We start from the raw sequence: 10,418 nt of genomic DNA, 5'->3' as shown, positions 1-10,418 counted from the left end.
GAGGGGGGGGGGGGGACACCGTCTAGCACTCTTACCGACAAAGGACTCGGGTTAGAGAGCGTGATAACTGTCCAAATATCCGTCTAGCTCTCTTATCGTCAGTGTACTCGAGTTAGACAGCGTGATAACTGTCCAAATGTCCGTCTAGCTCTCTTACCGTCAGAGTACTCGGGTTAGACAGCGTGATAACTGTCCAAATGTCCGTCTAGCTCTCTTACCGTCAGAGTACTCGGGTTAGACAGCGTGATAACTGTCCAAATGTCCGTCTAGCTCTCTTACCGTCAGAGTACTCGAGTTAGACAGCGTGATAACTGTCCAAATGTCCGTCTAGCTCTCTTACCGTCAGAGTACTCGGGTTAGACAGCGTGATAACTGTCCAAATGTCCGTCTAGCTCTCTTACCGTCAGAGTACTCGGGCTCTTCGATCGCGAATCCAAAGAGGCCCATATTTCCAGGTCCCCAATTTAGTTACTATAGTTACCAAAATATAACACACTTTAAATTTCATGCATGATTCATTCAGTGAAAATTTTGATTTAAATTTCATACATGTTTCAAACAACTGAAGTTCTTGATTTAAATGTCATGCGTGGTTCATACACTGGGAATTCTTACCCGAAATGTCATGCATGGTTCATACAATTGAAATTCTTCATTTAAATTCCATGCATGTTTTTTCATACAGTTGAAATTCTTGATTAAAAATGTATACATGGTTTATACTAATGAAATTATTTATTCTAATTCCATGCATGGTTTATACAACTTAATTATTGATTCTAATTCCATGCATGGTTTATACAACTTAATTATTGATTCTAATTCCATGCATGGTTACTTAATTATTGATTCTAATTCCATGCATGGTTTAGACAACTTAATTATTGATTCTAATTCCATGCATGGTTTATACAACTTAATTATTGATTCTAATTCCATGCATGGTTACTTAATTATTGATTCTAATTCCATGCATGGTTTAGACAACTTAATTATTGATTCTAATTCCATGCATGGTTTATACAACTTAATTATTTATTCTAATTCCATGCATGGTTTATACAACTTAATTATTGATTCTAATTCCATGCATGGTTTATACAACTTAATTATTGATTCTAATTCCATGCATGGTTTACACAACTTAATTATTTATTCTAATTCCATGCATGGTTTATACAACTTAATTATTGATTCTAATTCCATGCATGGTTTATACAACTTAATTATTGATTCTAATTCCATGCATGGTTTATACAACTTAATTATTGATTCTAATTCCATGCATGGTTTATACAACTTAATTATTGATTCTAATTCCATGCATGGTTTAGACAACTTAATTATTGATTCTAATTCCATGCATGGTTACTTAATTATTGATTCTAATTCCATGCATGGTTTATACAACTTAATTATTTATTCTAATTCCATGCATGGTTTATACAACTTAATTATTGATTCTAATTCCATGCATGGTTTAGACAACTTAATTATTGATTCTAATTCCATGCATGGTTTAGACAACTTAATTACTGATTCTAATTCCATGCATGGTTTAGACAACTTAATTACTGATTCTAATTCCATGCATGGTTTAGACAACTTAATTATTGATTCTAATTCCATGCATGGTTTATACAACTTAATTATTGATTCTAATTCCATGCATGGTTTATACAACTTAATTATTGATTCTAATTCCATGCATGGTTTAGACAACTTAATTATTGATTCTAATTCCATGCATGGTTTAGACAACTTAATTACTGATTCTAATTCCATGCATGGTTTAGACAACTTAATTACTGATTCTAATTCCATGCATGGTTTAGACAACTTAATTACTGATTCTAATTCCATGCATGGTTTAGACAACTTAATTACTGATTCTAATTCCATGCATGGTTTATACAACTTAATTATTGATTCTAATTCCATGCATGGTTTACACAACTTAATTATTGATTCTAATTCCATGCATGGTTACTTAATTATTGATTCTAATTCCATGCATGGTTTATACAACTTAATTATTGATTCTAATTCCATGCATGGTTACTTAATTATTGATTCTAATTCCATGCATGGTTTACACAACTTAATTATTGATTCTAATTCCATGCATGGTTTACACAACTTAATTATTGATTCTAATTCCATGCATGGTTTACACAACTTAATTATTGATTCTAATTCCATGCATGGTTTATACAACTTAATTATTGATTCTAATTCCATGCATGGTTTATACAACTTAATTATTGATTCTAATTCCATGCATGGTTTATACAACTTAATTATTGATGCAAGACTGGTATTGAAAGCAGAAGCTCTAGACAAACTAAAATATGATTAAAAGTGCAAAGAAGCATGCAGTATGACCCATGCTGCCTAGACTTGGACTCACACTCGCCCCCTTACCTCACTTCTCGAGACGAGCCTAAACTCGTTAGCCCAGGGACATAGGATTGAGAGTGCAAGGCTGTGAGCTTATTTGGAAATCGTCAAATTAACAACTAATTTATTTACTGGACAAGAAGTCACAAGATCAAGATTAATTTTATTGCACATATAGGACATATTGTACCAAACATGAGAATATCGATGCATTCGACACATTTAATTATTAATAATTATACAAATCACTAACTACAACAATCTATAAATCGTACTGCATATAGCACCTATTTTTTTTCCACAGATAAATAACTGCTCTTTTGATGTCATTAAATTTTATTAATGGGTGGTTTGGGGGATCGGACCCTCCCTCCACCTGCCCCAATCGATTATTTCAATGCATTTTCCAGGGAGCATGACCCGACCTCCAAAAATGCCAATCTTGATACCCTACACAATTTCCTTCATGCGCACCTGAGCCTATTTTTAAAATTAATATTCTGTCTGTCAAAACATTTAGTTTTGCGAACCAATAGTGTGCGTTATTAAAGATTTACACACACACACACACACACACACACACACACACACACACACACACACACACACACACACAGAGAGAGAGAGAGAGAGAGAGAGAGAGAGAGAGAGAGAGAGAGACAGACAGACAGACAGACAGACATACAGAGAGAGAGACATACAGAGAGAGAGAGAGAGAGAGAGAGAGAGAGAGAGAGAGAGAGAGAGAGAGAGAGAGAGAGAAAGAGAGAGAGAGAGAGACAGACAGACAGACAAACATACAGAGAGAGAGAGAGAGAGAGAGAGAGAGAGAGAGAGAGAGAGAGAGAGAGAGAGAGAGAGAGAGAGAGAGAGAGAGACACACACACACACACACACACACACACACGTCTCGTAACTGAAGGTAAAGCCGAAGTGCAATGTTATACGCACACGAGTGTATGTCCGGGTAACACAAACATCTGTAATTCGTCTTCAAACACTTTCGTTTATACTCTTTGCAGAAAATCCGTGAACCGAGGCACTTTGATGTTGCGCGAGCATATGTTTGCACAGTTCGTGCTTTAGCGCGCGCGACTGCACGAGAGCGCGGCCTGTTCACCGGCGCTACATCTGGCAATTAAATATAGACGTATTTTTCTTCTGGTTGTGCGATTATTAGTTTTACGAATATTGGGTCATTAGTTGTAATGTGTCTGTTATGACACGGATATGAAATAATTCCACGAGGGCAATGTCTTATACATCCGTGCCGTTGACAGATGGGGTATTTTCGTAGTTTTCCTTCAAGACATAAGTTGCTCCATCAAGCGGAGTTTGCGGTTTGTGGCACCAACGTGTTTCCGTGTGATGCCTTTTGCCGCGCACCTAACGGTCTCTTATGAAGGCTGGTGCATATTAAAAACTAATTTTGCGTTAGTTATGAGGTAGTTACATCGCGACACTGTATATTAATTGCCTTTGTTTATTATTACTGAAGTAGCTGTTTACGCATAGAGAGACGTGTGTTCATCTTAACGTTTTGCTATTTGTGAAATTTTTATTAAAGACCACACGAAGGGTAAGTTAAAAAACACCGGCGGTTTATACTGACTTTTGACACGTCACAGGGACCAGATACTAATTCAAAATGCAGTTACCAACCATGCGTTATATTTGAAAAACATTTTCAAGAACAGGGGCGTGTTCAGGAGGCAGAACGCTCGCGAACAATTTGACTGGTACCATTGTGTTTTTATATCATATCATCAGGCCACATACCAGTTATTTACACTCTATGTTTCTATATAGCGTTAGTGGCTATAAGACTTTTATTAATATCAGCAGACCTGTGGATTTTTTTTATTTGATTGCCTAGAGGCAACATATACTAAAAGGACAACTCCTGTTGTCCAGCTCTTTCTTCCAGGATATTGGTTTAAATAAACACACCCACTAAACCTGGCCGGGGTACACCCATTTTACACCAACAGCACTACATTTGCATGCGCTGGAATTATCACCAAAAAGTCTTCAGTGTCAACAAGTTACACGTGTTTGAAAACTACATGCTCTCCCCTGTCAACTTCAGTGTAATAGTTGCCAATTCATTGTTAGGCGCAAAAAACATTAATAACTTGTTAACAACAGGCCACTGGTTTACTCCAAACTTAGTTACTCGACAAAAGGTTCCAATATATTCAAGTCTGGGCGTAAAAACAGGTGGGGTGTCAGTACAAAATGAATCAAGGCACACTAATAGCAGGTAGAACAAAATTACATGAGAGAGAGAGAGAGAGAGAGAGAGAGAGAGAGAGAGAGAGAGAGAGAGAGAGAGAGAGAGAGAGAGAGAGATAAATAGAGGTAGATAGATAGAATAGAAGAGAGAGAGAGAGAGAGAGAGAGAGAGAGAGAGATAGAGGCGGGGGGGGGGGGGCTAACAGTGTCAGGTCTTTGTTGGTATTTTTCTCATTTAAATGCTTAATTGTCTGTATCGTGAGGTAAAATCATACACAAATAGGTACAGGGTTTTTGTGAAGTGTCTCTGCATCCTCTGTATTAAAGTTTGGATGGAACAACTTTATACACCTCAAGCGTGTTCAGAAGGGCGAGCGATCGCGGTAGATCGCTAGACCGGTTTTTACGCCTAACCTGAGATGAATACAATATAATAGAAGATCATGGTACCAGTCAAATATCTAGCGAGCGCTCAGTCTCCTAAAGAGACACGCTACATTTAAACAGTAAGTTTAAATTTATAAAGCAAGAGAAATAAAATGTTTGCATATTATTGATTTCAAAACTAAAACGCATTTTTACATTTTAAATGCGAAGATTTACACCAGCACTCAGGGGGCAGTTGAACTCGATGACCCTCATTTCGTACGCTTATGTGTGTGTGAGTTTGAGTGTGTGCGTATGTGTGTTTGTTAAGGTTGAATGTGCGTACTTGTGTTGTACATCTGTGTATAAGTTTATAACGGTATATGCTGTATATGTACAAATGACTCAAAAGACTGAGTAACCAATGCCCACGATTACACACTTTTTCTTTTTTTTCTCTTTTTTTTTTTAAAATGACAATCGTTTGTTCATAACAAGTTTTCTATTAGACAGAAAGTGATTTCTTTTTTATTGTCACCTTACGGCTTTCTGTAATTAAATATAGTACAATAATTATCAACATAACATTTATTTTTAGAGTTTCGACGCATTGGTTTTAAGCTTAAAATGGACAAATTCATTAACCAAAAAAAAACCCTCCTTTCAAAAATGTTGCAACCCTACTGCAGTTGCCGACAGTACCCCCTTTTAATAATGTTCCGGTTACATAGGTGCTGATTGGTTTCATCCTGTAATGTGTGTATTAGTGATTAATATGTCAAATATATCATGTTATCAGCGAACTCTAAACTGATCAATGATATGGTATTCAACATCAAACATAGGGTTATAGTTGTATTAGAGCAGGAATCTTTGTCTACCCGGTGGTAGGCTGCCTTGGCGGCCATTCCGTGTTTCATTATAGCGCTTTAATATCTCTCGGACCCCCCCCCCCCCCGACACACACACAACTAACTTGTCAGTTCCACTCTCAGAGCGTTAATTAAGTGAACACCGAAGTTGCTCGTGACGTAGAATACACATACTAGACAATGGCAAATCAAAGAATAAAGTTAAAATTTGTTTTGTTTAACGACACCACTAGATCACATTGATTAATTAATCATCGGCTATTGTATGTCAAACATTTGGTAACTCTGACTCAGAGGAAACCCGCTACATTTTTTCTAATGCAGAAAGGGATATTTTATATGCACATTACCACAGACAGGAAAGCACATACCACGGCCTTTGACAAGTTGTGGTGCACTGGTCGGCAACAAGAAAACACCCAATCAGTTGAATAAATCCACCGATGTGGTTCGATCCTACGACACAAGCACCTCAGGCGAGCACTCAACCGACTGAGCTAAATCCCGCCCCCTAATGAAAGACTAAGACATATTGGTTAGAAACCAAAGTGACTGATCATTTGTACTCAAATAGACTGAAATTCCTTTACCTGTGTCGGGCACAGGCGTATGCAATATATGCCCGTATTCTCCAGGTGTCATCATTTATAAGAGACGTAAAGCGCAATACAATTTGAGTGTGTTGAAGTATAGGATATAGAAACATCTTATCACAAAGTCTAGTTATGATTTTGGAAAACTAGTTCTGATTTCGGCTCACTAAGCGGAAACAAAACGTAAGATAAATACCAAACGTCAACATTGCTATCATCGCTAAACCTGTTTTCGATAACCCGCAAATTCGTTCATCTGGCAGACATTTTGATTCTTCCGCGAGCGAGCGAGAGGAGAGAGATTTGTCGGCACTCTGTAGAAAATTATTAGCTTTGTTTGTACAGAATACAAACTTATTTACGAAGCAATAACTGGCTATTTATTCTGCTTACTTAGATCAAACGCTAACGCGTACAAAGATGCGTGGCGAATATTTGTTTGTGCGTCCAATAACCAGCTATTGATATATTTCTTCTCACAACTCGCAAATGACCCGTATGTTATGGTAGTGTTTCTGCTAAGTGAACACCGTTATAGCAAGTCTGGCACGAGTCTCGATCTCTAATGTCAATGGAATCCTGTCTCAAACATAACAGTGCAGTTTGGTTTATTAATCATCGGTTATTGGATGTCAACTATTTGGTAATTCTGACATATAGTCTTAGAGAAGAAACCCGCTATATTTCCGTTAGTAGCAAGGGATCTTTTATATGCACCATCCCACATACAGGACAGCACACTGTTATACACTTGTTATGCAGTAATACTATACGATAGAGGATCTGCCTGGGTGTTTTGATATGCTGCTTATATCAGTTTTATTGGTAACATTATCGGCAATTGGAATTGATTTGATGCACTGGAATCGTAAAGGTTGCACCCCAGCATTTACCGGTGTATGCATTTTAAAACAATTTCTGTATCGCAATATATTCTGTAAAAAATAGGACAACGTGACTATGTGACCGCTATTTTTAGGAAGTACAGTCGTTTGGTAACTAACATGGAAATGATCAGTTGGTTGACCGCAAACATTTTGATTCCGCCTAAAATAAAATAAACATTCTGCTACTAAATGGAATTATTTGGTTGTAATGTTTTTATAGGCATATAGCTAGAGGTATAAACTTTATGTTTCAAAGCAAAAAATAAAACATACTTTTGACGGAAACCGCCATTATTGCAACTTTGACATAGCACTTTTAAGTAGCTACACGAAGTAACGACACGGGGAATGGCGGACTTCGAACTTTAAAGAGCCTGTTCTGAGCTTGGTGCTGTGTTTTAATGACGCATTTTTAATTACTAAATATCAACGAAAAAACCGTTATCCGCGATTAAGACCGTATCTCTGTTCAACACAGAGTCGAATGTGTATTTGGCAAAATAGTGGTTGATTCTTTCAATCTCTGTCTAGTGGCTTGTCTAGAAGAGGACAGCCACTCCCAAGGAGATCCTTTACTAGACAAAATTATATATTAAATAAATTTTCTTGGTTGTTAATGTCATTCTCAAAATGGTGTGTTGCCTTTCAGTAACTCTTGCGTTACAAAGTGATAACTTTCACTGTTAAAGTTTGCTTTGTTTAAAGACACCACTAGTGCACATTGATTAATTAATCATCGGCTACTGGATGTCAAACATTTTGTAATTCCGACATATAGTTAAAAAGGAAACCCGCTAATTTTTTTCCATTAGCAGCATGGGATCTTTCCCACAGACAGGAAAACACATACCTCGACCTTTGACCAGTTGTGGTGCACTTGTTGGAACGAGAAAAACAAATCAGTTGAATGGATCTACCGAGGAGGTTCGATCCTGCGACGAAAGCACCTCAGGCGAGCACGCAACCGACTGAGCTAAATTCCGCCCCCAACTTTCACTGAGGTACTATACACACTGATTAAAATGATTTCAACAAACATTAACGCTACCAGAAAAACATTGAATACAATAAACCTCTATAGTCTAGGCTATACTTGATTATATTCAATGTTTTTCTGGTAGTGTTAAACAATCTACTGATATAAACAACAAAAACTACCACCAACCGAAAAAATAATAAATTGAAGAAAAAAAAAAAAAAAAAAAAAAAAAAAAAAAAAAAAAGCAAGCAAATAAACGAAAGTTTGTTTTGTTTAACGACATCACTAGAGCACATTGATTTATTAATCATCGGCTATTGGATGTCATTCATATGGTAATTTTTGACAGTCAAAGAGGGGAAACCCGCTACATTTTTACATTAGTAGCAAGGGATCTTTTATATGCACCATCCCACAGACAGGATAGTACACACCACGGTTTTTGATATACCAATCGTTGTGCACTGGCTGGAACGAGAAATAGCCCAATGGGCCCACCGACGGGGATCGATCCCAAACCGACCGCGCATCAAGCGAAAGCTTTACCACTGGGCTACGTCCCGCCCCTGCAAATAAAGAAATACTAAGATAAAAATACCTGGGGTGCATGTTTAAGAAATACTAAGATAAAAACACCTGGGGTGCATGTTTAAGAAATACGAAGATAAAAACACCTGGGGTGCATGTTTAAGAAATACTAAGATAAAAACACCTGGGGTGCATGTTTAAGAAATACGAAGATAAAAACACCTGGGGTGCATGTTTAAGAAATACTAAGATAAAAACACCTGGGGTGCATGTTTAAGAAATACTAAGATAAAAACACCTGGGGTGCATGTTTAAGAAATACTAAGATTAAAAACACCTGGTGTGCATGTTTAAGAAATACGAAGATAAAAACACCTGGTGTGCATGTTTAAGAAATACTAAGATAAAAACACCTGGGGTGCATGTTTAAGAAATACGAAGATAAAAACACCTGGGGTGCATGTTTAAGAAATACTAAGATAAAAACACCTGGGGTGCATGTTTAAGAAATACGAAGATAAAAACACCTGGGGTGCATGTTTAAGAAATACTAAGATAAAAACACCTGGGGTGCATGTTTAAGAAACGGAATTCACTTGCCTATCGTGTGTGTACTAGATGACCGCTTTGTTGATATACTACAGCAGAAACATACGCATACTCACAATATGTTTAACAACCCCAAATAGATGTCTGCTATCGGGTAACTAAAACTGAAGCCCAAAATAGTTTTATTGCTAAAATACGCTTGGTAGTTTGTTTATGGTGTGGCGACGACAGTTTATAAAAACAAAATTGTTGTCAACGAGGGAACAGGTGGCGAAATAAGAAACGTAACCTCCAGTTTACGTAATCAAGGTGTACTAGAAATGTCTAGAATTGCAACTCTCCGTACACTTGATTAAGTTCAAGTTGAGAAAATTACACGGTTGCGTTCAGTAACCTACAGGTAGTACTAAACCAAATAACTTCCGGCTGGGTCAAAGTTCGAGGTGCACCGAACTTTTGATAGAGAAGTGAACACCACAAGTCCTGTGATTGGCTATAAATGTGAGTGTGTTGGTTGTAAAAAAAATTACTTTCATCTGGGCTAAAAATGTATGCAATTTTATTTCATCTAGTACCACTGTGTCAAATAGCCTTGTGCTTGGAACATGTATGGGGTACCTGTAAAAAAAAGTACTCAAATTGTGTGCGGAACTAGGGTAGTCATAGACGCTACCCGTTATCTCAGAAATGAGCAGCTTGACACCCACTTTTTTGTGATTCACTTTAAGGGTGAGGGGTGGTAGTATTTATATCCGTGGCGTTTATGTCGATTGATACGTTGCAGGTAGGAGTTTTAGCCACATATGTTACTATTGTCGTCTATGGGATTTGATTTGGTAGTATACACCCTACACAGGTTTTTAAAAAAATCAGCAGCCCCCCCCCCCCCCCGCCCCACGATTTCAGTGGTTCCCTCCATACCACATTCATTTAACGTGAAGTGAACAGAACCTCCCCCCACCCCCCCCCCCCCCAAAAAAAAAAAACCCAACCCCGCACACACAACAAA

This window comes from Gigantopelta aegis, chromosome 14 (genome assembly GCF_016097555.1).
Source record: "Gigantopelta aegis isolate Gae_Host chromosome 14, Gae_host_genome, whole genome shotgun sequence".
Taxonomy (NCBI): domain Eukaryota; kingdom Metazoa; phylum Mollusca; class Gastropoda; order Neomphalida; family Peltospiridae; genus Gigantopelta; species Gigantopelta aegis.
Note: the sequence above shows the minus strand (reverse complement) of the source record.